Source organism: Ambystoma mexicanum, chromosome 3q, assembly GCF_040938575.1.
Source record: "Ambystoma mexicanum isolate Mex_15411 chromosome 3q, UKY_AmexF1_1, whole genome shotgun sequence".
NCBI classification, from domain to species: Eukaryota; Metazoa; Chordata; class Amphibia; order Caudata; family Ambystomatidae; genus Ambystoma; species Ambystoma mexicanum.
In genome coordinates, this window is record NC_090926.1 from 195,476,059 (window position 1) to 195,503,179 (window position 27,121).

At 45.0% G+C, this 27,121-nt stretch overlaps 1 protein-coding gene and 1 long non-coding RNA gene across 3 annotated transcripts in view; one reads left to right on the top strand and one right to left on the bottom strand.

The window, feature by feature from the left end:
• LOC138582321 (uncharacterized) overlaps positions 1 to 27,121 on the top strand; it is a 270,743-nt gene that overhangs the window by 39,819 nt on the left and 203,803 nt on the right. The window lies entirely within an intron of this gene.
• LOC138582320 (retinol dehydrogenase 7-like) overlaps positions 1 to 27,121 on the bottom strand; it is a 358,653-nt gene that overhangs the window by 28,331 nt on the left and 303,201 nt on the right. The window contains exon 5 of one of the 2 annotated variants that reach the window (XR_011305006.1): positions 16,310 to 16,492. The exons of the other annotated variant lie outside the window; for it this stretch is intronic. The gene's annotated coding sequence lies outside the window, so the exon portion shown is untranslated. The remainder of the gene's footprint in view (positions 1 to 16,309; positions 16,493 to 27,121) is intronic. 2 annotated transcript variants of the gene reach the window in all.

Consider the following 27,121-nt stretch of genomic DNA (forward strand, 5'->3'; position numbering starts at 1 on the left):
AGGCATATTGGGTCTCTTAGGACTGGAAGACCTAGAGGACTCTGGGAGAGAAGCATTTTCAAGAGACAATATTTTCATTTCTAGTTCATGATTCAACTCCATTTCTCTGAGCTTAAGTTCTTGGTGCTTTTGTTCAGTTTGAGCATTTAAACGTTTGAATTCCAGTGCAACCCTCATCTTTTGGAGAGCAATGCTTTCAGGACTGAGTGTAGGACCTGATGGGGTCTCAGTGGACAAAGGTTGAGGTTGCTGAGCTGGTAAGGGAGCAGTGAGGCCTACATTAGGAGACACATTTACTTCCTCTAACTCATCAGAAATAGATACACCATCATCCTCATTATTTTCCACATTTGCTGGAGAGTTAGGCATTTCAGACCCAGTCCCCAGACTTTGGTTCTTTGACAACTTTTCAACCAATTCAGATTTTTTGCCTTTTCAGAGAGATTCCTTTCTCTACACAGATTTTTTAAATAATCCACAGTGTAACTAAGGAGGGTCTCCTGACTGTAGCTTTCCATATCAGACATGATTAATATTGCTTTTTAGTGATGTTAGCCTTGTGATTAGTTTATCCAAGGTAATAGCAGCACTCTAAGTGTAATTACTATACTTGATCCTCACCGCTGTACACCAATGTTAGGCAGAATTATATGCAATACCCTTTGGAAACACTACACACAATTAGGACTACAAGTGGCAGCACAAATTCACCTTTGGTACAAGCCTGTACTACACAGTAAAGTGGTAGCAATGGCTGAACAGCCAGACTTATCTCAAGAGCAAGTGAGCAGTATCAAATAGTTACACAAAAGACAGCAGTTACTATGATTCAAACAAACACTGACTCAAGATTTTCAAGTAAAAGAATATACATTTATTTACTCTTCAGTTGTATAAAATTTCACTAAAATAAAGCAGTTCAAAAAATCACACTCCTAATACACCACTCCCTCTAGTTTCCAGACAAGTTAAGCTCACAAAATGAAGTAGGAGCAAATTGGCACTCTGTTAAATTAAAAGGGAGGGAAAGACAAAATGAGGTAGAAATGGAACAGTACCAACAAGTAAGTAAGCAGGGCAATCTAGAAAGAGGAACTACAGTGAGGAAATCAGATACAAAAGGCTTAGGGCCAAAGTCAAAAGGACAAAGGTCTTTTGCTCAAGATCACACAGTTCAGGGGATTTTGTGGTTAAGTCTTTGCCAAGAGTTCAGAGAGCAGATGGTCAGCAGACAGGTTAGCTTAAAGAGAAGAAAAGGACAAGCCCTCGGATTGGTGAAAGGTTATACACCTTTCCACCGCGGCTGGACGAAAGCAACAACCGGATGTTGAACAGTAACTTAAATGGAGAAGAAGCTGTAGCTGCGGCAGATGTTCCTGGTAGTTCCTGCAGGCTCACGGTTCCTAAAGCGACTGTCGGACTGACACGAAGTAGGAAGACTGGAGGGTCCTGCACCACCCAGGGAAGAAACCAGCAGCAGAGCAAAGCAACAAATAAAAGGTGCGCTCCTTAAAACCCAAGCAGGGTCCGACCTTCCTGGCTATCTGGCCCACTGTAGCTCTGTACAGCGAATTCGACCAGTAGAGGGGGTCCTGGCTTGGAGTTTGGGTGAACTGGTTGGTCCCACCAGCTCAAGGGAAGAAGATTCTTGGAAGATCCTCTTGTCATTGGAGTTTGAAGATTCGGACCTGCAGCTGTGCTTCACCGGGCAGTTCTGTCGTTGTAGGGGTCCTCTTCTGTCAGCTCCTCTTCGGTACTCTCGTTCCAGTGGCGACTCTGCTCTTCCAGACCCAGATACCTGCTTTTTATGCAGTTTTCCTCCATTCACACAGCCTGGCTGTCAATCACACAGCAGGGTGGCCGTCCAGGTGGGGACAGTCACCCAGCCAATCAAAGAGGAGTGTGAATTGGGTTACCAAGGGAACCCATGGCAGGGATCCTAAAACCCCTCCCTCACATCCTGCCTACCCAGACTTTCAGGCGCCTAAAGGAGGGCTTCTGTGCAGAAGCCCACGAAAAGACGGTGAACAAAGGAACCAAACCTGGTTTGGCGTGTAGAGACGAACACGAGAAATACCTTTCCAAAAAGAAATGGCAACTAAACCCAGCCGGAACACTATTAAAAACAATATGGTCAAGCGGGTTTAAGTTCAAGGCTACCAAGATTGTCTAAAACAATACCATGGTTATTTAAGATAACCGTGGTAGGAAAAATAGGGTAGTTACCACTGCCACCAGCCAAGTCTTAATTGAAAGAGAGCAAAACAATGCTCCAAGAGAGACAGACAAAAGGGATAAGTAGTAACCCTTTCCAGTACTCCATGTAAAATGGTTTGCACTGGGTCTGTGGAAAAAGAGACTAGTAAAGTTAATGGCAACTTTACATGTTCTGGGGAACAGTAGTCAGCCCCAGAAAATGGAGTCTGAGTTGGGAAGTCGAAAAGACAACCCTGTGTCACTGTAACACATTGTAAAAAGATGATGCCTGTGGAGTAGGTGAGGTTCCACAGTCCATGAACACAAAAATGTTAAACACACACAGCAAAACACATGTAAGAGTGGGAAAAAAGGCTCACACTCTTACCAGGTGAAAAAAAATAAATCCTAGAAATCCAGCAAAGCTGCTGGGGGACTCACTGGGTAAGGGAAATTAGCCATATATGAGAAAGCAAAATACCTCACTTCTGTGAGGAAACAACAAGACAGGCAGACGCTCACGGGGATTCCACCAGAGCAACCACAAACCCAAAACTGAAAGAGACTGGAATCCCCAGAGTCCAATCTCTGGGCCAAGTGTGAAAGGCAAGAAATAAAAAATGAGTGGCCCTTTCACCTGCATTGTTCCTAAATACAGGCGGCGCATTAGAGAAGCATACTTTGTGAAACTGTGTAAGAAGAAAAATGACTTCCCAAATATTTGCAAAATTAGCAAAGAAGAAAAAATGTACATCATCATAAAAGAACACAGAGTGACGGCAGATATCTATTACCATTAAAGCGCACAGGGTACCCAAACTCTTTGCGATGCGGTGCACAAAGCAGTGCTGAGGTACACAAAACACTTCACAACAATTGCCTAGTGAACTAGTATTCAGATGATTAGAAGATTAGTCTGGAAATAGTGGCTTTAGATGACGCCTAAAGATCAGGTTATTGACTATACATATAGTTTTAATGAGGATCTTGATACAACTCATGTTGGCTTGAACAGACAAAGGTCTGCCTCTGATCCTTTCATACTTATACTTTGGAGTGTGAACAGTCACTTTTCCTTAGATCACAAAGAGCAATTCGGATTATATTTATTGAATTTCTTATTAATAAAGCATAGGCTTGTTTTGTAAAGACTTTGGGTCTCATTACGATGTGGGTGGTATTCTGGCAGTAAATATACCGGAATACCACCCAAAGGAATTTATTTTACCGCCACTTGGTCCGGCGGAATGACTGCTGAATTACAAACAGCGGTGGTGGAGTTAATCTCAATTTTTTGAGAGTCCATTGAACTCTAGGGAGTATTTTTGGCCATATTACCTCTGCAGAAATCCTGCCGTTTTTGCCGATTTTTGGTGGAAAGTGGGAGGATTTACCTCCAGCATCATGCTGGAGGTAAATCCCCCACTCCAGGGCCATACTCGTAGTATGTCGGTGCAGGAAAAGTGGCAGTAATTCTTTTACCGCCAATTTCTTTCCGCACCGCCATACTTGTAATGAGCCCCAGTATATAATGACTAAGTATTACATTTTATGCTGGGCTCCATTGGAAGACAGCGTAGCTTGTGTAGTGCTGGGAGGATGTGCTCCGTGCAAGGGAACTTCAAGAGTTATTTAGCTACAGGGTTCTGAACTCAGTAACATCTTGCTGGCCTTTTTAAGGAGGTTATGAAGAATGAATTGCCATGATTAAGTCAAGAAGCTCATAAATTATCTCTATAGGAGAATACATTTGCACACATTCTAAACAAGAAAGTAAGAGCGTTGTCAAGGTATGTCTAGTCATGAAAAAGGCAATATATTGCAAGTGAAAAAAATACTTTATTTATCACATACACAAGGTTAATAGGCATTGGTGTATGGATAATCTAGAGGTAGACCCACATAAATATTGCTATCCTATAGTAAACATATCAGTTGCTCAGCGGTAGTAGATTCTCTTGCCCTAACCTAGGTGGAGGCTAGCCTCTGGCATGCAGGGTATTATGGAAATCATGACCGTCAGTGTCCATACGGTTAAAAGCAATTTTTGGTCTCATGGAGCCATGAACATTTGCTACCATTACCTTTAATAGTAACTCTAGGTAATCCTGACATGTGGGGCCCATTATGTTTAAGAATGTAAATCTCCATGACAATTGGCACCCTTCACATTTAATGGGATCTGGGTAGCCATGACAGTTGGCTCCCAGTACCTAGAATATTATTCAGAGAGTTTAAAATCTAGGACCTCTAATAAAAAGACAGTTTTGGTTTTTACTTTTCCCCCCCAAAAACCTTTTGGGTGGGGGTTTTGTAAACTCTCCCTAGTTATCTACTGTAGAAGGGCTATTATGGTTTTCAAGCTTGGCAATAAAAATGAAATACATCTAGTAAAAAGAGATACTAGAATGCCTGAACCACTACAACATATGGATGTTCCAATTCTTGCTCAATGCAACCAAGCAGTACATAAATGGCTGATGGACATTATAAACTGTCATAAGCTATCTAAATATACCTATAACTTGAACAGTTCTCAATCTAAGTCAAGTCATATATGCCTGGAACGTTCCTGTTGACTTTGGCAGGGTTGATCTTGACACATATGCGCAATCACATCTACTGACTTGGACAGTCTTTTTCTCTTCATGCATAAGGAAAAATATACAAACCATTATGTAACCCTTTAAAATGTCCTGATAGGGTTAAAATGTGTTCACTGAAAGTTACATAAGAGGGCATTGACAGAGCCAGAAAAGATGTGTGAATTTTAACTACGTTGTTTCTATGTGGAAAGCACAGACCGCGAAGAATTATGAAAAGTGTTCTTTTCTGTCTTGTATTGGAATACAAATGATTTTGTCCAAGCCCTCATGATGTGGCTCATGATGTGCCAAAATGAGGGACATAGCAAGTTATGTGTTTTTGTCTCACTTTATAACAAAAAAGCAGAGAATGCAACATTTTAAAAACATGGCAACATTTGTAGTTAACTACAAAGTATTTTGAAAGGCTTCATTACACACTGTAATATCAATGTATGTACATTCTCACACATATCAAGACTTTGTGAATTGTAAAATGGTCAGCTTAAATAATTCTCACATTACAGATGCATGTAAGAAAACACCAAAAAATCCAGCCATATTGAAATCTGTTGTCATGGAAAGAGAACATGCTCACTCATGCACTGTTAGTTTTAAGAAGCTGATGTTAATATGCTGCAATTATAATAGGGTTTGTACATGTCCTAATCTGAAGTTGCTTTTATAAACAAATGACAGATTTCCACATTAGTTAAGAAGATGGAAAACTGAACAGTGTGAAGAGTTTTTGAAATGCTGTAATATTCTTTTTGTCAATGACAATCGCTAGGAGACTAAAATGGACAGCACTGGTCTTGTGTATCCTCATTGACAAACATACCTAGATTTTTCAGCCAAGTGCCAGTTGATATGTTTACAGCTGACAAATTAATGCTGGCTTAATTTCAATGGAAACGAACAGTAAGACCAGTGCAGATGATTACATGAATAACACCCACTTGTTGTGATTGTATTGGCTAACAGGGTAACAGGGTGGAACAGAGTTGCTGAAGGGGTGGTCCTAATATTTTATAAACCAGCTGTACAGGTGTAAGACGGCCAGCATTGTGGCTCAGGGTGAGCCATTGTTAAGTGTCTTTGGCGAAAGGCACTTTATAAATGCATTAAAATACAAATACAAACAGGACCCGGGAGGACTCCGACAGCAAGGAGGCTTGGCCATGCACACTGCATTGCCCAGCAAACAGTGCTGCAGGACGCTGCAATGATGAACGCAGTGTGATGCTCGAAATGCATTGGCTTGAAAGGGCCTCCATGTCCTTGTCCTGTACTTGGCCACTCCCTTGTGGTGAAAAGAGACCCTTGGGATAGCTTTATGGCACCCATGGGTGGGGGTACAACCCTGTACCCCTACTGTATGTTTTTGGGCACCTTTGTGTGGCCCACAGAGCAGGCTATGGGCTGGTGGCAGTTCCATGCTGAATCTGACAGGTGCTCTAAGTAGCCTCCATTTTGGGATACCATGGGAATCAGTGGATTCCTGGTAGAAGGCAAGATGGCCCCTGCGGCATCTTGGTTTCTATTACCTGTTTCCTTGTTTTCCCAAAGTCCTGGGAAGCCCTGACTCTGTCCCTTCCCCTGACTGGCTGTTGGGTGGAAGAACCATATATGGTATTGTGGGGAAGTTCAGGCCAGACTAGCTGGAGCCTTCCCAGTGACTGTATGTTGTGGGTACAACCTTGGGGTGGGACCTGTGTGAATAGAGTGTTTGACCAATATGCATTCTATGTTATGGGTGTCTGGTATCTGTGTGTGTGACACAAAGAATGAGACAGCCCTGCCTCAAACTGACATGAATGAAGTGTGGTGTGCTGAAAGGCTGGGTGCTTGCCCCAATCCACATTCTTTGTTATGGGTCTCTGGGTGGAAGTGGCTGGAAGTGAATGGCCTGAATGCACTGTGACCCTGATTGGTTGCCTGCCTGCATGAATGCCCTTCTCTCTGATTGGCTGACTGAGCTTGTCTCAGCCGTGTGAAAGAGGGACAGATGTGTATATCTGGGAACCTCTCATTTCTCAATTTGTTCAAACTTGAAGCTGCTTATCCTTGAAGCCCAGATGGAAGAAGAAGAATTGCTGCTGCCTTCCTTCGACGAAATCTGAAAGCTATTCACCTGTTGAGGACTGATCCCAAAGAGAGGATCTGGCTAGGATACCTCTCCCTGAGTTACGAGGAAACATTGTGTGGAAGCTGATCTACACAGAGGCACCCTGGAAGCAAGCCCCGAAAGGCTGTTGACCAGAGATGGGGTCCGCTGAGGAATCTCAAAGGAAAGCACCCGCACATCGAGGACATCGAAGTCCATCAATGTCGATCAGGGTTTGGAGGATTTTGAAAACCACTGGAAGGCAGTCGAGTTGTGTTGCCAAGAAGCAGGGACAGCTACGCTCTACCTTTGCCTAAGAACATTGAAAGGAGGGCTCCCTTGCCATCACAGCCGACTGCTTTGTCCCACGGGAGAAAGTCGAGGTTGTCCACCACTGAGGAGAATCCGCCAATGGGTTTCCCACCACCTGCATACCACAAAGACGCTAACAAGTGAAGATCCAAAATCCAGCTGTGGTCGAGTACCGATCGATGATGCCAACATCCGACACCGACACTCGACGCCTGCTGCCGGGTCTACGTTCTTCATTGAGTCTTCTTTGCGGCACCAAACTTTTTTTTTCAAGGACTCTCGACGCTGAGGTTCACATTTCTTCGAGGACTCTCCTGCTTTAAAGGGAGTCCACCCTTGAGGGATCTGTCAACGAACCGTTGAAGAAACTCTGCTAAACTCAGGTACATTGGGGTAGTGGAATATTTTTGACCAGGAAACAAGACTATTTTAACGGTACGGTAATGGGCTGGGCTTGTTCATAAACTTTATTACAGGTTGCCCAGATGAGGGGATACTCACTCAAAACTGCTACTATGTAGAGGGGATCAGCATTCTGCCATTGTTTAAACTAAATTGCCTTCCTTCCTATGAGATATTCTGCTACCCATTACTGTGTGATTGGTATGCCATTAGAACTGTCAGCAGCTGATGCATTTTAAAGGAGTCAATAACTAAGTGTGGGTACAATGTCCTTTCATCGCCTGCCTATTCATCCCCAGGCTTTTTAACGTGCACATTCCATTGAATGTGCTCATCAAATTTTTTAGGGGGGGTGGGAAAGGGCAGATAAGGGTTTGGGCGCATGGGCAATAGCAAAAATAAGTGTGGGGGGGGCTTGGAGGCCCCCCCAAAAAAAATGATGAGCATTTTCGATGGAATGAACAGGCAGGCGATGAAATTACATGGAACCCTAAGTGTGGTACCACACAGACATTGTATATATTTGCCATATTAGATTTCCCAAAGTACAAAGTGTGCTATTAATTGTGTATGTATTTTGAATGTTATTTTTTATAACATAGTGTGTGGACATTCGTTTGTGGGGGCTTGGGGATTACACTGTACTTAAGAACTGGCCTTCATCACCTCCTGAGAGCTTAGGCCTTGGTTGCTCGTCCATAGCTACCCCATAAAGAACCTTGGCTGTGGTGCTCTGTGCTTCTACTCTGCCATATAGAGGACAGGAGTACAGATACCACCGTCCAGTCTTTACACGCAGCACCAGGGTGTGCCAAGTCAACCACAACACCGACTGCTGGGGGACATGGCACTGGTGTACAGAGCACCAGGGAGGTTAACCACAACACCAGCATGGCTACAGCAGACCCATAATGGAGAAGATAATGGAGGAAGAGGGGAAGTTGGAGGTAAGATCAGTAGTAAGAAAAGAGTAAGATCAAAGGGTGGAGGTGAAAAGGCAGAGGGAGAGATCGGAAAGATAGTGATGTGGTGGGAGGAGAACATCTTAAGCGACCTGTATAGTGAAGGGTCAGGTACAAGCGGTGTGAGAGAAGTGAGAGTGAGAACCGGGTGGAAGACGGTACCATCCCGAACTCCCTAGAACAAAGAGGGCCAGGAGAAGGAGAGTTAGAAGATCTCAAGGGAGTCAAGTAGCTAACTGCTCAGTGAACACACACTTAGCCTGAGGAAGAACAATCAGAAGTAGGAATCAGCTGACTGTAGTACTAACAACCCCAATAGGGAGGTGGGAAAAAGCCCGGGATAGACAAGATAGAGAGGGACAGCCCTAGTGCCAAAATTGGAAGCTAGGCCTAGATACCTGTGCCCAGGAGATACGGCTATCCTGTCTGTAAAGACTTTTAAACAAGCACCCTTGGACTTGACATTCGAGTCAGAGTGGTTATCTGTGGCAGGCCACCCCGTCACATGTGGTTTCAGAAGTGGGATAGGCCAGATCCTGAAAGAAATATCGCCTATGCCCATCGAAAGACGATCACCCAGACAGAGGAGATGCTTCCCCAGGAAGACATATTGGAACATCTACCACCAAGAGCCTGAATTGCTGGGTTGATTTTCCAACTATTGGCCCGTGCCCATGTACCAACCCAAAGTTTGCTGTGGGAGAATTCCTAGGAGGTCCCTAGTGCCTATGAGCATTATATTTTCATTAATGAGAAGACCCTGATTGAGACAGACTTGCAATTCGACCTACCCTGGGACTGTGTGGGATATTATTTTGCTCTAGTTTATTGGTCCAACGTAAGTCCCAGTATAACATTCTAACGGTACTCAGTCATGCCCAGTATCCAGCCCTCTTAGTTAATTTGTTCACAGACCCTCTTGACCTTCGAGCAGGGGAAGATTCGGGTGCTTCTTTTTTTATACTGTCTGGGAGACCAAACTAAGCTTACAGGGAGCTGGAGTGGAGAACACCCAACGTTTGCCACGGAAACAACTTGGTGTGCATTCAGAGTGTGGACCACACTCAAACCAGGGAAGACAGAGCAACCACTACCAATATGACAGCAGGCCTACCCTGTCTGGAGAAGACCAGGGGTCTATCACTAAATTTAGGCCCTGGGACCCAGTGTAGATACCTGGGGGATCCCAGTTAGAGCCGAAGACTGACAGCCAACCACAGTCAGAGAGTCAGAATTTTCCAAATGAAATCAGAGGCAGAGATACCTTACCACGGGGAGAAATGCAAGGAGACTCTCTAGGGTTTTTTCCAACATCGATGACCATTCTAGGAGAAGGTAACGGGAAGGAGGACTTAAGTCCTGTACCCGCTAAGCAGCAGGGTCAGAGCTCACTCAAAGCAAGTCCTAATCACCGCAGACCAATCCTGCAAGTATGTCCAAGGCCAGATGATTCATTGGGGAATTAATCCAGCAAGAAGCCTTGTTAGGACATCGAGAATAGATCCCAAAATGGTCATATCACCCAAGCAACTCCAGAACCACAGGAAAATTACCATCCCCGAGAAGCAAAACAAGAAGCAGACCCGAGACTTCCATCCTTGGGACCTGTGAGCATCTTTTCCTCCATAATGTATGAACCCCAAACCTTTTGTTTTGCACATTGTCCTGACTTTTTACAGTGAGCTGCAGCCTTTAGATTCACTCCACTGGCCCTTTGCTCATTTGTTTTGGGGAAATTTACTAGTTCTTCAGACTGTCAGTACTGGAAAACCATGCTTCCCTTTTGTCTTTTTACATGTTATCTGGTTGGGTAACTTTTTCATGTTGCACAATGCATCTTTTAACACAGTGCAATGGGGAAACTTTTGTATCACCCTAGACCTACACTCGAAGGATTTTTGGTTACTCTTGAATGTGCCGAAACACAAGCTCGTGGCAGCAGTTCAATTTTTACCATTTTACTGTATTTTTAGTTCACGTTCTGGTGTTTACCTCGTTTGGCTACTAACTGTGGCTAGTGTCCACTCATGGCTATGCCACAAGGTTTTTCACTTGTTCTTTGGCCATTTTGTTCTTTGGCCTTCTTCCTGCCTTGCCAGGTAAGGACATTCTTTTTATGGTCATGCATGTGCCTGGGAAAGCAGTGCATTTTTCGCAGGCTATTGCAGGCCATCTGTGTTGGAAACCAAGAAGTTGGTTGGGACTGCCTGATCCCAATCCACATACTGGTTTGTGAAGAGTATGTGATGGGTGTATGCATACGTTTTCCCACACTGGTCCCTGATTGGACCACTGCTGGGGCGTGTGTATGGGGCAGATCTATTGGTTGGGCTGGTTTCAATGCTCATCTGAATTTAGGATAAGAAGAGAATTCTTGCTTCCATTTCAACATATCTGAAGAGTAGCCAAGTATCCTCTGTAGTTGTGCATGAGAAGGAAGACCTGAGGACCCATCTTGAAGCGGTCTGGTGACCAACTCTTGATGCTATCCCAGAGGAGCCTTGTATGGTTGCTGATCTTAAAAGTCTCTCGCTGGTGCTTCAACCCTTCTGAATGGTGGGACCAACCAGTCTGAATGGCTTCTCATGACCCTGTAGTTTCGAGTCTTCGGAAGTGTTCCTAGGCCGAATGGTGCGCTAACCAACTCCATTTTGGGCTACCACACCAGAAGTATCGCCATTCTGTATTTTTTATCCGGGACTTTGGGGGTCTCCAGCTAGTCCCATAAGTCACCGTCCTGCAAGATTTCGGCATCCCTTCATTAAAGGGTCCTGGACTGGAAGGCTTTCTTTGACCGCGACTACTGAGATGCCTGCTGTTGCTGTGTATCGGTGACTGTCGCTGGAGCTGCCTTCTCTCATCTGGTGGAGTGCCTTGAAGAATCCTGCATTGGTGACTGCTGCATTTCTGAAATGGAAAGAGTTGCACAGAGCTCCTGGACGTGACCGGAACTTCGCTTGCACCCGCAGCTCCTGGGCATCCTGGACCAGAACCAACAGCGGGAAAACCTACCACCAGCAACCCCCCCCCAACGACCTGCCAAGTCTGGTGAAATATCGGAGTACGGGTGGTGAGTAGTAACATTACTTACCGGTGCCCTTATCTCTGGCCTTTTAAAAGTTTATGAAGAACCGTGATTTATTTTACAACTCTGGGCTTTGCAACACTTATTCCAAAAGCCTTCCAAAAGATAGAAACACATTTTACTCATCTGTAAACTCCTTGGACAGTCTTCTGGACTAATCTTCATATCCACAGGAACATTTCCCTAACTTTTTCCAACTCCTTAAACTACTTGAGAACTTTGTGAAGATTTGGGCACAAGGCCCCATTCACCTTAAAGTTCCTATTCCTGTGGACTATTGGTGCAGTTGTTAATAACTTCCCTTCCATTTTAGGTATTGGGGTTAGGGTGAACTGTTTACTTTGCGTTGACTAACAGTGACTGTATAATTGTTTTATATTAATAGTCTTGTGTGATAGTATTACCTGCTCTGTTCACTTTTATAGTTTGTTCTTTGGCCAATAATAAATATAGTATTTTTATACTTACTGTTTAAGTGCACTCCTTGACTATTTCACTGTGTTGACTCATTGTGGACCCCTGACCCAACTCATCTCTCCTGAGACTTAGGGGGTCATTAAGAGTTTGGAGGTAGCCATGGCGCTATTAACGCCATGGCTGCCTCCAAACCCGGGTCCGGGTCCGGTCTCACTAAATGGGGACTTACCGGGTCATTCCAATCTTGGAGGATCCGGTAAGTCCCCATTCAGTAAACTATTCCCTATTCCCATTTGAGCCCCCATATGGCTCAATGGGAATGGAGAAGGAGCAAATAACGGGCCCGCTAGTAGCGGGCCCGTTATTTGCTCCAAGGTTCCTTAACGGGTTCCGCAAAGAACGGCTGGTCAGACCAGCCGTTCCTGCTGGGACCCGCTAAGGGACCTCGGAATATGGAGGGTGGGGCTTAACGGCACCGCCATCCTTAACGGTGCCGTTAAGCCCCTAGCGACATACTCGTAATGACCCCCTTAGCCTTGACCACTATCCATGCTACCTTGTTGGGTTTGGCTAAACTCCCAGATGTTTTCCCTGTTCACTATAACTATGGTGGCTTCCTAAACTTTGTCCATTAGGACAGAGTTTTGAAATCCATCTTAACAGTACCTGACCCCTTCTCAGACAAATGGGGTCATTACGAGTATGGAGGCAGCCATGGCGCTGTTAGCGCCATGGCTGCCTCCAAACCCGGGTCCGGGTCTGGGTCCGGTCTGACAGAATGGGGTCTTACCGGGTCATTCCAACCTTGGAGGACCCGGTAAGTCCCCATTCTGTAGACCATTCCCCATTCCCATTTGAGCCCCCATAGGGCTCAATGGGAATGGGGAAGGCGCTAATAACGGGGCCGCAAATTGCAGGCCCGTTATTAGCTCCAAGGTCCCTTAACGGGACCTGCAGAGAACGGCTAGTCAGACCAGCCGTTCCTGCTGGGACCCGCTAAGGGACCTTTGAATAGGGCGGTAAGGGTTTACCGGCACCGGCATCATTACCGGTGACCGTTAACCCTTACAGCCCAACTCAGAATGAGGCCCAAAGACTAAGATCCCCCGCCAGAAGAGGTGGCACAGTGGCGGGCAGTACTGTTCCAACAATGGCCGAAAGACTTTGTGCAGGAGGGGGAAATGTTGTACCAGATGGAAGAGGAGAACGAGTTGACCACGACAGACTTGGACCCTCAAACCAGACTCTCAAACCAGAATTCCAAGGAAAAACTTAAAGGACAGTGGAAGAAGGGAAGAGCTCCCAAAAAGATGCACCAGGGCCTAGACCTTGAATGCCCAGAGTGACATCCTGGAAGAAGGGTATTGTATGCGATATTGTGATGTTACCAAGTAGAAAACAGAAAGTACGTTTTTTACTGAAACGGAAATACGAAAAATATCATTTTTTTTCATTAAAGTGTATGTGGGGATGGGGTAAAGGGTTAAAAAGGGGTTGGGGAGGGTTTAGAAGCACAGAAGAATGTGGGATTTGGGGTAGAGACCCCCCAATGTATTTAAAAAAAAGAATTCAATATTTTTTCGGTAAAAGAAGTTCGGTAAGAAAGCATTCTTCGAACTTTCATTTCGATAACATCACATAGATCCAACGTATGCAGGTGAAGGGGCATCAGCATTCTATCTGGGCATTTTTAGACTCTGGCAGCAATTACAGCAGCATCCGCCAAGGGTTTTTACCTGCGAACAATCAGTTTGATGAACGTCATAGAGCAACCTGTTGTGTCCATGATGACTGGGTTACATATTCATCAACCAGCGTGTCACTCCAAATTGGAGAAAATGTTTGGGAAACAATGGTTCTGGCGATTCCCGACCTTCCAGAGGACCTTTTCATTGGGAAAGAATTCCCTGGGTTCAACCATGGCTTCTTTGGTCACCCCTGGTGGGGGGCAGCCCCACAGTTTGAAGACCATTGCTCTAGAGGTAGACCCTAAACAATATTACTGTTCTACAGTAAGCCTGTCAGGTGCTCAGGGTAGTTGTTTTTTAGACCCAACTTTCTTCAGAGCCTTGGTGTGGGTATACCACTGTTCTATGCTGCAAAACTTGCCACAGCCTCATGTGGCCATGTTGACAATCTTTGGGGTGGAGGCGAGGTTATGGCATGCATGGCATGTTGGAAATCAAGACAAAGTGTCCATGCTGGACAGCCCAGCAATGGAAGCCAAATCGTTGGCCACTTTGATAGGTAGTATTCATTTGCAAACCAGAAGGCCTGGACATAGCTGAGGTGTGCCTCCATGTCAGATAATAAAATTGGATGAAAGTTTTCTTTAAGTTACATGGTGTACGATATGTAATATGGTCCGACTCTGCATTTGTGAAGTCAGCATCAGATAAAGGACAAGACATTAAGAGATCTTTATGAATTGTGAACACTTTAATGTGGAAATAATTTGCAATGTTAGCAGTTAATTTTTGAGAATTAATTTTCTTTTTGAGTGATTTAGCAAAGCTCTTGGGACATAGTTGATGATGACAAGAATTTGCCATAATAATATTTTTCTTTTTCTTTTCAACCTTTGTATGTTCTAGCACTGTCCTTAGTTTAATCAAATCAGTTTGAGATTTGGAGCTGGGCCATTCCGTTCTTAGCTGGAGTTTTTCTGCCAGCCAATGAAAGAGTTTATGAGCCAATGGTTGTGAGTTATCTATTTTGGCTTCTCTGACCACTTTATAAAAGGAGCCAGTTTTCCAAAGGCAGTTGCTAAATTATGTTTAAGAATTTTTAGGATGATATGAAGGTCGGTTGTGTTTTTTAATATAGCATCTGTGATGAGTGCTACAGTAAGTCTCAGTTTATGGCACCCAATGTTAGCCTATTCACAGTTCCATTTATTTATTTATTGGTTATTTATACAGCACTTACACACTTAAACAAGCATTTCAAAGCATTCCAACATAGGGATGGTGAGAACAGAAATTAACAGGTATATTCAGAATGGACAAGTGCGATGCGTTTCAGTGGTACAACATAGGACAAGACAAATACAAACCGCATATGACAGAAATATTGCAGGGAGCTAAACATGAAGTAGGGAGAGAGGGGAGGGGTGGCATAGTGTAAAATGAGCAAAGAAAATAAGTGCCACACACACAAAGAAAGGAGAGGGGGGGTGAATCCAGTGCCTACTGTGGCATGGTTTTCCCGTTTGTCTTTCTCCTCTACTCTAACCTGAAATGGTACACACAAGTGTTCAGACCAACTGAAGAGTTATCGGATCACCTACACTAATAGATTGGTCAAGTAAAAAGATGCCATCCAAAGTGTGCCCCTGAATGTGTACTAGGTCTTTGACATCTTTCCCAAGTTACATGTTGTCATCAGGTTAGAAATTGTAATTCCAGCATGCCTATCCAGCAATATTGATGTATAAAGCTATACCTAGTGCCAAAAGTGAAAAGTGGTCATTACCAATCAAACAGTTGTTGGATGTATTGACCCACTCTGCTATACTATGCAGCATCACTCTGCTAGTTATGGTGCAAGAAACAGCAACAATGGCAGCAAATTTCTTGTGCGTGCCAAAAACCTCCAAAACCACGATCTTCAACACACAAAAAGATGGATGCACAACCTGCCACCCATGGTGCATGTGTGGTGGAATAGAGCACACACTGCAGAAAAGGTGCCAGTGGGCTCCAAGCCAAGCAAACATGGAGTACAGAGGGAAAAGCAGCACTTTGCAAGTGAAAATCAAAAATTCGCCTGTAAATGACATTTACTTTGTTGCTAAAAACTCCCAAAATGCCTGTACACAACACTTCTCAACATTCAAAATCATGCTTGGCGCTAAAATTCAGTTACTCTAATGAAGTATTGTGAATGTACAAGGTCCTAAAATGTGAAGAGCAAAACATTTTCTCAGAAAAACTGGATTGCCTGCGGATGACAGCCCTGTGAGGTGGGCTCTCCTGATGAAACTTCAAAGTGATCTAAACTAAAAGTCTGCCGGATTAGCAAACATAAAAGGATTTGTTGCTGAAAAGAATACAGATCTCAGTTGTTTTGGATCCCACAGGTTAAAAGCTAAGAAAGTAACTTATCCATGTCATTTGATGCAACTAGTTTGGTTTCTGCTGGATTTTAAGAAATGAAGAATAAATTAGCCTGGCTGAGCCTGCAAAGAGTGGAAAAACAGGTTTCTCCCAAGGGGAGGGAAATCCTCTCAGCAGAAACTCACCGATAGATGATAATTGTGGGTTAGGCCAGACTTTCTTCTACAGCCAGGGAATGAACAATGGCAATCCTCCAGCTCAGGAAATGGACGTGTGAAGGGGTCGTAAACTGCTCCTTGAAGGAATTCCCCAAAGGAGGGGCCTACTCCTTGAGCTCCAGGGAGAGACAAAGGGCGGACCATTTTCTGCTAAGAATAAATAATAAACAATTTTTAGATACTCATAACTTGTTATCCAAAGTGGTGAAAAATCCAAAAAGGACAGATTTGTTAGTCTAATTTTTGGCTGTACGTTTCAAGAGTCGGTGGAACTGTGTAACGTATTCTGGACAGGAATAGCAATATATGTGGTTTTATGTGAACTGTAATAATGCTAGGATTGTGAAACTTTACACACAAATCCCTATGGTAAACACACACATTTATGGAGATTTTTAGACAGTTTGGAAAATGTGTTCATGGCGAAATTGACAAAATTCTGCAGAAAGTTGAAACAAGGTCTCTCAGCTGCGGGATTTTGATGAACAGATACTACATAAAATATGGAATCTTTGTGTGTGATTTTTGTAGAGGTTACTAATGTATAAATAGGTATTTAGGACAAAATTCGATTTTGATACTAGTGGCTAGAGGTTTCTAAGGACTGTAAAAGCCAAATCATAAATGTGACATCATCCGTCCTTGATTCAATCACTGAGATGCAAGGCAGAGATGAGTTCTGATCCAATCCCAGTTCACAGGGGCAAGCTTAGTTAAGACCGCCCATACACCCATTTTTGCGATGTCATTCAAAAGGATAAATAGAGACAGCTGACAACACTCACTCACTCACTCACTCACTCACTCACTCACTCACAGACTCTCTGTCCTGATTCCAGTGAAGCACTTTGTTCCAGCATTCAACATCCAGCCTTTAACATCCTTCCAGATGCCAAGAATCTTGCCAGCAGTAGCTGAACCATTTTCAGCAAGGCCTCAATCCTCAAACTTATTCTCACAACCCAGTGGAGCGCCGTGGTGTGGGAAAGCATCCTGAACTAGCATCCTGAAACTATCCGGCTTGCTACCATAAGGCTGCCTGATGAACTTGCTATCCCACTGATTGAAATACCCAGAAACAAGAAGGGCAGATCCTGTGCAAATCTGGTGACCCTCCTAGCTAATCCAGTCCCACGCCGGATGTGCTGTCCTTGCTTGATAGATTGACCAGAACCGTGACTGTCCAAAAATCTTAAATCCCAGTGGATTGTGAGTATTAATAGGATGCTAGAGAACTACTGTATACCTTGCTTATCTTGTTCTACTCTAATCTCTGAACTATCCCTACTTTCATAAACTGTAACAGTGTCAAAATCTTTAGTGGTATTTTCTTCTGTCTTGTTGCTAAAGCGCCATTTTCATAGTCATCTTTATTTGTGTAACTCTGATCCATAAATCCCACTTTGAGTCTTTGGACTGGTACCGCCGGGAAAGTGATGGGATCTGTTACTGAAGTCATAAATCAGTCTCAGAATTTACTGTTCCCGACTTGGTTGCCTACCTGAACGCTGTAGCCTTGAGTAAAAGCATAAGCCATATTTTCCGATTCTAAACTGAAGTCTTGTCCAAATTTTGTGTCTTTATTTTCGAAAAACACCTCTTACTAAAACCTCCTTAACTCCCTCAATTTTTAAGATAGAAGTGAATTTCAACTCCCACTTGTACCTAGCATCCTTAGCTAACTCTAAAACCCGTTATTTCAAAAATCGCATAAGGAAAAGTTTGCCACAAATTGACATTTTTAAAAGTTTACACGTGTGAAGTAGCTTTAAATAATTTCCCACTTGGCCTTTGAGATTTCAAATGTTTTCTTTTGAATAAATCATTGCTGGTGTTTGCTTGCATCTGTTCAAAGCGGCTCCCGTAGAAATGTATAATAATTTAAGAATTTTTACCACATTAGGTGTTTTTGCTCAGCCATTTCAAAGTCAATCTGACAGTTGAAAAGTCAATTCCGTTTTTCTCTTGTGTTTAAAGGGGGACGGTGGGAGTGATATTCTGTTTGATCTGTGTTATTCCTGAGTACCTGCTCTCTCGTCACATCTATTTAATTTGCCTATTGGGGGGGTTGAGGGGTGTTGCAGGGGGAACCCTTAACCATAGTGCTATCTGTTTTAAACCAATCCAAAAGTATTCTTTTCTTTGCTGGTTTTGTTTTTGTGCTCATTACTTGATTCCTAGTGCATTAAAGATATTATTCAGTGTTTTGTCCCCCTATTGGTGATTGTTGTTACCTTTTAAAATATATTGTGATTTAAATTCTAAATATATAAATAAATATTTCCCTTTGCAAACTCGCCTGATTCCTGGTTCAGTGTGACCGGGGAGTGGGGGTCTCAGGAGAAGGGTGTGATATGAGTGGCATATCATTCGGAATATTAAACTTATAGATAAAAATAAATAAGGGTTTCATTTGCGCACTACATGCTGGGCGTGATTTAGGTGTGTGCCAAATTGAAATCACTTACACAGTTTTCCCATTGGTTGTACAAAGGATAAAGGAAAGGTAAGAGATGCCCCAGCCCCCACAATATAATCCGACCTAATTGAGAGGTTTAAAGGCTATTTACGCCATTGCAGAGCACGGCGTGCACCTGCATCCACCGCCGCCTGGACGCTTCCTCCACGGCCCTTGTCCCCACCTCCAGGCCCTCCGCACCCAGCCCGGCAACACCGCCGGCTAAGGGCCCAAGGCAAATGGCGACTCAAAAAGTGGCGGCACCCTATAGTGCCTGCAGGTATCACAGAGGAGGTCAGTGGTCAGCCGTCAACCAGCAACGAGCATCAAGGTAGGTGTGGCCTGGGTGGGGAGTAGATCAATCACTGTACTCGAGAAGCCCTACCACTCTACCTACCATAGAACATAGCACACCAGACTGTTAGTACTAACCAGCTTCACAACTACTGAGAACTGTGTTTATTATCCTGTGCCACATTAAGATAGAAATGTGAATATTAGCCTGCACCACATCTAGAGAGGACTGTTGAATTTTAGCCTGCGTCACATCTAGAGATGACTATGTTTATTAGCCTTTACCACATTAAGATAGAAATGTGAATATTAGGCTGCACCACACCTAGAGAGGACTGTTGAATATTAGCCTGCACCACATCTAGAGAGGACTGTTGAATATTGGCCTGTATCACATTAAGATAGAACTGTGAATACTACACTACGAAACATCTAGAGAGGACCGTGTTTATTAGCCTGTGCCACATTAAGATAGAACTGTGAATATTATCTTGAGTCAGATCTAGAGAGGACTGTGATTACTAGCCTATTCCATATTAAGATAGAACTGTGAATATTAGCCTGCATCACATCCAGAGAGGATTGTGAATGTTACCTTGAGTCGCATATGGAGAGGACTGTCAATGTTAGCCTGTTCCACATTCAGATAGAACTGTGAATGTTGGCCTAGTCGCCCCGAGAGAGGATTGCGAATATTAACCTTCGTCACATCTAGAGAGGACTGTAGTAATTATAAGCCAGTGCCACATCAAGATAGAACTGTGAATTTAGCCTGCATCACATCAAGAAAGGACTGTTATTATCACCATGCGCTACATTAAGACAAAACTATGAGAGAATTGCGAATATTGCCTTGAGTCACACCAAGATATAACTATGAATGTTACCTTGAGTCAAATCCAGAGAGGACTGTAATAATTAGCCAGTGCCACATTAAATATAGAACTGTTGATTTGTTTGCCTGCATCACATCTAGAGAGGACTGTGAATAATAGCCTGTGTCACAGCTAGAAAGGAATATGAATATTAGTCTGCCTGCCACACGATAACAGAACAGTGAATATTAGCCTGGATCACATCTAGAGAGGTTTGCGAACATTATACCAGCATCCAAACTAGAGAGCATTGTGAACATTAGCCTGTTTGCCCAGGTTGGGGAATCCTCATACAGAACTGTACCTGGTCGAAGGGGCCCAATATTCTGCCTATTGTTTTAACCAACCTGCTTTCCTCCTATGTCTATTGTTGGTTCACTTTATTAATTGATTTGTATGGCATTTGAACTAAGTACAGATAATACATTTTAATGGAATTAAAGCATAAGTGTGGTGCTACATAGAAACTGTATATATTTGCCATTTTAGATTAACTTTTGCACAACATGTGTTATTTTGACTGTGTATATAACCTTGAACCTTATTTATATAAAGACTGTGTTATCACTAACATAGTGTGTGGACATTCCTTTGTGGGTGCTTGGGGACTACACTGTACTTAAGAACCAGCCCACATCACCTCCTGAGAGCTAGGCCTTGATTGCTCGCCCACGTTTTACCAAATAGAGAATCTTGGCTGGTGTCCTCTGTACCTCTCCTCTACCATATAGAGAGCAGGAGTGCAGACACCCCCTCCAGTCTTTGCAACGGTGAAACATTTTTTTGGGATGACTAGAGGAGAGAAGTGTCACAGAGAGTAAAGAATGGTCTGATAAGTAAACAGGTAGGGCTAGTACTGAAGAATCAGTAAAAGTAGAAAGAAAGATTAAGGGCCTCATTACACGGTAGGCGGTAAGGGTTTACCGGTACCAGTATTTTACCGGTACCGGTAAATCCTTACCGCCTTACTTGAGGTCCCTTTGCGGGTTGGGGAATCTAACGCCTGCTTTTTGCACGCGTTAAAAACGAACCCGCAAAGGGACCCAGGGAGCTAATTACAGTACCGCAATTTGCAGTGCCGTAATTAGCGCCTTCCCCATTCCCATTATGCCCTATGGGGCAAAAATGGGAATGGGGAAGGGCAATGGTGGAAGGGGGAATTACCGCCCCGCCAACCTTGGAATGGGGCGGTGATTCCCCTTTCCACCAAGGCGGTGCCGGTATTTTACCGGCATGAACCATGGCGCTAATAGCGCCATGGTTCTCCGCCTACCGTGTAATGAGGCCCTAAGTCTAGTGAGGAACCAGAAATATGAGTGGGGGGATTCGGAAGAGATAAGAGAAAGTGGGAGTAAAGAATAATAAAGTTACTCACCGTAGTGACTACCTTACTCCTAGTCCATAGTCCCCTTTCCTGCATACTTATGGGACATTCCTCCGTCCTGTGGGACGGGACCAAAGCACTTTGTAAAAAGCATCACATTTTTGAAAAATGTGTCCTTCCTCTCTTTTTACGCGGGGTATTGCACGCAGACGTAACCCCGCCCTCCTTAGCTGTGCCCGGCGCATCGCCCGTCAGTCCTTTTCTATCGCCAGGTCTATGACCTTTAAGCAATAACAGAGGACATTTTTACAGGGGATGGCGGGCAGGCGTATGAGGAAAGGGGACTATGGACTAGGAGTAAGGTAGTCACTACAGTGAGTTACTTTATTATACTCCTACGTCCCATCCCCTTTCCTCCATACTGATGGGAGATTCCCAAGCACTCCTCACAGGAATTACGGGTGGATGGAAACTCCTTACTGAAACAGGTTCCTAAGCACAGCTTGACCGAACTGAGCATCAGCCCTGGAGCTCAGGTCCAGACAGTAATGCTTACAAAAAGCCGATGGGGAGGCCTACGTATCCGCTTTCGCGATGGCGTCCAAGAAAACATATTTTTGGAAGGCAACAGCAGCCGCCTTGCCCCGCACAAAATGAGCATGAATTCCCTTTGGGACCCGAAAACCCTGAATGGTATACGCCTCAGAAATACAGGCAGCGATCCATCGGGAGATGGTCGCTTTCGAGGCAGGCTTTCCTTGCGGATTTCACAAGGTCACAAAAAGCTGCGAAGAGTTCCTAAGCTCAGATGTTCTGTCCAGATAGAACTTAAGGGCTCTTCTAATGTCCAGGCAGTGCAGAACCCTTTCCGCCTCTGAGGCCGGGTCTGGGAAGAAGACAGGCAATGAAATTGACTGATTCAAATGAAAATCAGAGACCACCTTCAGAAGAAAGGCGGGATTCATCTGCAGGATAACCTTATCCTTATGAAACGTACGGAAAGGATGCTCCACCGACAAGGCCTGAAGCTCACTTACATGCCTTGCCAGTCACAGCAATCAAAAAAGACACTTTCCACGAAATGTACTTAAAATCAACAGTAGCCATTGGCTTAAAGGGCTTATGACACAAGGCCGTAAGGACCACATTCAAATCCCACCTTGGATGCAGGTTGCGAACAGGAGGATTGTAGTGATACACAAAATTGCAACCTTGCCAATCAGGGCTTTAGATGACAGCATTAGCCGCTGAAAGCCAATAGTGTATTCAAAGTATGTGCTAAAAATGCTGACAGTAGTCTGTTGTAGCACTTCCATTATGCAGTAGTGAGCTACAAGGAATATGCAGGCCTAGTATGAGTGATAGGTCACATTATGCATTGTTGATAGACAGGCAGGGAGAGGGCCCTAGCTCTGTAGCTAATGGACATTTTTGGAGTGTTTGGAACATTATGGCACCTATATAGCGCTTAGATAGCCAGTCTTAAGCGCTATAAACACTAAGCTATGAGTGCATGCCTTTTAGAGTTTGCAGATGGGGTTAATACATCCCTGCTTCCCTTAGAATATTCTGCCTCACTAACGGTAGCCCTGCATGGCCCCAAGCTAATCTTCCTTTTCTCTGGGAAGGCACTGATAAGACATTCCTCAGCTTTCGCGCAGATGGGGCAGGGAGGGGCTCAGAAGAAGCACAGTGGAAATTAACAGAGTTGGGTTTTTTCCATGAGCCAGCCTATATTTTGCACAGGGAAAGTTCTGGAACTGTGCGTCACGGACGGGCAGCACGAGATTATAAAATACACATGCTCACATGACTCGGGTGGGAGATCGTCCTGTGGACTTGGTTCGAGCAGATCAAGTGCCCGGAATTGGAGCTCTGACGGCACTCCTTCAGCTCTGTCCTCTGAGCGGGGCTTGACAGCTAGCTTGTGAGGGCCAAGGTCTCCTAGTGCTGATTAAAGGGGCGTAAGACTGTGTTTCTCTATATTTCTCTATGTTTCTCTATATTTTGCATTTCTCTAAGTTTTATGCTTTGTAATCATCTCTAACTTGAATCCCAAATGTATATGAAATTCACTGTTTAGAATAAAATACTAAAACTTATTGAAAGGTGTCATTTGTCACTAGCATGAGATCACTGCTCAGCACAATAGAACCTGTATTTTGGGCTGAATTGGGTATTTCTTGCTCTCAAAGGGCTGGCCCCGAGGAAGATTTTGCCCATATCAAGACAAGGATAAAGATGCATCAGGCCCACAAAGTGTCTTTTAATGACTGGATTAGACAGTGAAAACAAGCACTGGTCAGTGGACAAATAAGCAGCAACAGCCGATAAATAAGGCCTGCAGGACAAGACATGAATGCCAGACTCTGCCAAATGCGAAACAAAAGACAGGACAACGTCAATAGTAGCCTCCCTGGGGTCCAGCTGCTTATGCAAACACCAGTGGCAGAAACAAAGCCATTTACTTCTATACTGCAATCTTGTAGAGGGCTTCCTGGCCACCTGAATGATGCGCATGTTATCCGCGGACAAATTGAAACGCTCTAAAGATCTGAACTCAGGCACCAGGCCGCCAAGCTGAACGATTGTGGGGAGGTGTGCCACAGCTGCTGATTGCTCTGATGGAGCCGATCAGGACCAGTGGAAGCTTGAGCGGCGGGCACACCAATGGATGCTGAAGCTCCGAAAACCAATACCTGCCCGGCCACCAAGAGGCTATGAACAGCAGGGAGCAATTCACAGTGTTCCTCAGCTTGCAAAGTGCTTGATGGATCAGAGGAAGGGGCGGAAAAGCGTAGGCCTTCATGTTGTGCCATGGAATCTCGAGAGCATCCCCAAGTGAGGAGGCTCCGAGCCCGTTCCTGGAGGCATACAGGGGAAGCTTCCTGTTTGTAGACGTTACAAAGAGGTCCTCTTCTGGAGTGCCCCAACATTGAAAAATATCACAGAGAATCTCTGTGTTCAGTTCCCACTCGTAGCTGACAATTGCTAGTCGGCTTAGGGCATCTGCAGTGACATTCAGCTGGCCCGGGATGTGTACTGCTACCAGCCAGATACCATGCTGAATGGCCCATTCCCAAATCTGAATGGCAAGATCCACAAGAGGAGGAGACCTGGTACCCCCCTATTGTTGATATAGAACATGGACACTGGGTTGTCCTTGCGGACACAGATCACCCTGTTGACAATGCCTGGTTTGAACACTTTCAGCTCCAGGAAAATCGCCAAGAGCTCCAGATAATTTATATGAAGCTATCTGTCCTGTGGCGACCAAAGATCGAAAACCCAAAGATGACCCAGCGTCATACCCCAACCCAAAAGGGAGGAATCTGTCGGTACAGTCAAGAGTGGGCAAGGGTCATGGAAGGGAGCGCCCACCTATAGATTGCCGAGAGACGACCACCACAAGCAGTCCGCCGTCATGAAAGGTGGAACCAGTATAATTTTGGAATCTGGGTCCACTGCTTCAGCCACCTCATCTTGAGACAAGCAAGAGGAAGAGGCAGCATGCATGAAGTCATGAGGCCCAGAAGCCTCTTGAACAACCAGGCCAACATGCTCTCTGACTGCATAAACACCTGACACGTGGCCAACAGATCCGCTATTCTGTCCCCAGTCAGGTACACTCTGCAATCGATCGTGTTCCAACGAAAACCCAGAAAGATCAAGTACTGAGAGACCGTCATGGAGGATTTCCGCCAGTTCACCAACAGCCCAAGGTGGAACAGGAGCTGGAGGAGAGACTGAAGGTTGCTCGAGGCTTTCAGTGGACAAGGACTGCGCAGCAGCCAATTGTCCAAATACGGATACACATGGATACCCTGTTGTCGCAGAAAAGCTGCGATGACCGACATCATTTTCGTAAAGACATGCAGTGCTGAGCTGAGACCAAACGGGAGCACACGAAACTGGAAATGCTCCTCCCCCATGGAAAACCAGAGGTATTTACGATGCGGGCTTCAAATGAGGATATGTATATGGTGTCCAATTAAAGTTACAAAATCAAAAGGATCTAATGCCAAAGGTGAGAGTGCATTCGAACGAAAACAAAAAGATTGATTTTTTTTTTTTTAAATGTAGATTTTTTATTTATTTAGTATAGGTAAAAAAAGGTGTTTTTACACCAAAAACAAGGGTTGGGGGGGTGGGGCTCCCAAATTTTTTTTAAAAAAATTGTATCCTTTTTTTCGGTCGAATTGATTCGACCCTTTTGTCATTCGACCCTTTTGAGTCGAAACTTTAACCTATAACCTATGTATATAAGCATCCTGAAGGTCCACCATGCTGAGCCCCTTCTATAGAGAGGACTTTATCTGACAGGGGGTGATCATCTTGAATTTCTCTCGGGGGAGAGAAAGGTTGAACTGGGAAAGGTTTAGGATGGTGCGCAGGCCAGCCTGGTTGGGTTTGGGCACCGTAAACAGACAGGAGTTGAAGCCCTCCTCTTGCTCCCCTAAGGGACCGGGTTCCACCGCCTTGAGATCCAGAAGCCTCTGGACTTTGGCTCTGAGGGAGGGTGTCCCCGACTGCTGGAAGGGAGGATTAAAGGGTGCGGTAGGGGGAAGAGGCAAGCAGAAGCCTGTCCGAACAACGGACAAGACCCACCGATCCTCGGTGATGGTCTGCCACGCCTCCCAGTGAGACGCAATGCGCCCTCCCACCGGAGTCTCGTGCAAGTGCCGAAAAACCTCATTTAGCGGGTTTCTCAGTGACGAGACCCACAGATCCTGAGGAGGAGGCAGAGGACCAAGAGAAAAATCGGCCTCGCTGCTGATGCCGACGGGAGTTTCCAGCTGGAAGATCGACTCTGTGTGTCTTTCCATCCAAAAACCCCTGAAAACCAGAGGACGACCGAGGCTGCAAGGGCGTTCTCTGAGCCCTGAAAGGAGGTTCCACCAGAACGGACAGGGACTTTGCTGTCTGGGTGATGTCCTTAGTCTTAGGGCCTGTCATGATGCCCGCTCCCGGGGAGCCGGTTCAAGCCCTGCGTCCCCGAAAGCGGACATCCAGTCCCCAAGGAAGGGCCCAGCAACCCCATATAGGGGCCCTTTGGACAGTGTCCTGGCGCCTATGGCGCCAGGCTCATAAAGGACATCAGTCCTGGCGCCTATGGCGCCAGGCTCATTATGGATGTGCTTGGGTGCACTTACCTGATGCAGACCATGCTGCAGGATCCCGGTCTCCTTGAGGCCTGAAAGGAACTACTTTACCTGTGGGACTAATTTACCATCCGGGCGTGGTCGGGGAAGGATACATACCTGATTGGAGGAAGGATACATACCTGGAACTTCTTCCAAGGCTATTTAAACCCCACCCGAACAGCCACACATGCTTCGCGTTGTTCTGCATCTAGCAGCTGGACGCTCACCGTGTCTGCTCCTGCATCCTGACTTCTGCCACGCCTGCCAGCATCCTGGATCACCTGCAAAGGAAGAGAAGAAGAGAACAGAAGAAGGAAAAGTCCTTACCTGCTAAATCTGCATCCCGGAGACATCTCGCCGACAATCCTGAAAAGGAAGACTTTTATTTAAAAGCTCATCGCATCGATCGCTGCAGCGCCGCATTCATCTCACCTTTACTGGGCGCCTCCATGTTCAGCAGCGATCATCCGGATTCGCAGTCACACCCCAGCGCCTAGGGAGAAAAAGACCAGAACAAAAGGTGAGAGAGAGAAGGGAATAAGGAAAGCTAAATCTCCATGTTAAGACTTACCTGGTGATTCATTCCCTCTTCATTTCGGGTCCGCGCCACATCCTGGCATTTCCGGACCCCGGCCCCTAAGGGGAAAAAGAGAAATCAGCGTTAATGAGCGAATGAAAAGACAT